Genomic DNA, 637 nt, shown 5'->3' on the forward strand with positions numbered 1-637 from the left:
ACAGACCACTTTTCCACTGGTTGGTTCCCAATGGGAACCGGTTCAGTTCTTTTTGGTTTTTAGTCCACGAGCCAGAGCTCCAAAATTGGTGGGAAAAACTAGACCTATATTAAATATGTTAAAATGTTTATATGATACAATATAAGTAAATTAATACATGATAACCCTTCCACAGTATAGCTTTTTCATATTTTCGATTGTTTTGCATATTTTCCTACATAATGCCTCATTTGCATATTTAAAAATATAATATTTGGAATAAAATAAATCATTGTCTTCGTGTAAGTACTCAATTGAGGAAGTTTCATGGTGATAACAATTTAATATAGGTATGGTTTTGCGCACTCAATTCATAATTAACGTTCCAATTTTGGAGCTCTGGCTCATGGACTAAGAACCAAAAAGAACTGAACCGGTTCCCATTGTGAACCAACCGGTGGAAAAGGGGCCACAGTGAGCTTAATTCACACAATATGTCAAGGAATACACTATTGCACGTATACGCACGCACGCACACACACACACACACGTGTAAGCCGTGATAGGCAGATTGGTTCAATGTATAGGCTAACTATATTAACCCTATATAAATTCAATCATGAATATATTATATAAATATAAATTTTATATATGTAAA

Source organism: Electrona antarctica (genome assembly GCF_951216825.1).
Source record: "Electrona antarctica genome assembly, chromosome: 8".
In the NCBI taxonomy this organism is placed as follows: Eukaryota; Metazoa; Chordata; class Actinopteri; order Myctophiformes; family Myctophidae; genus Electrona; species Electrona antarctica.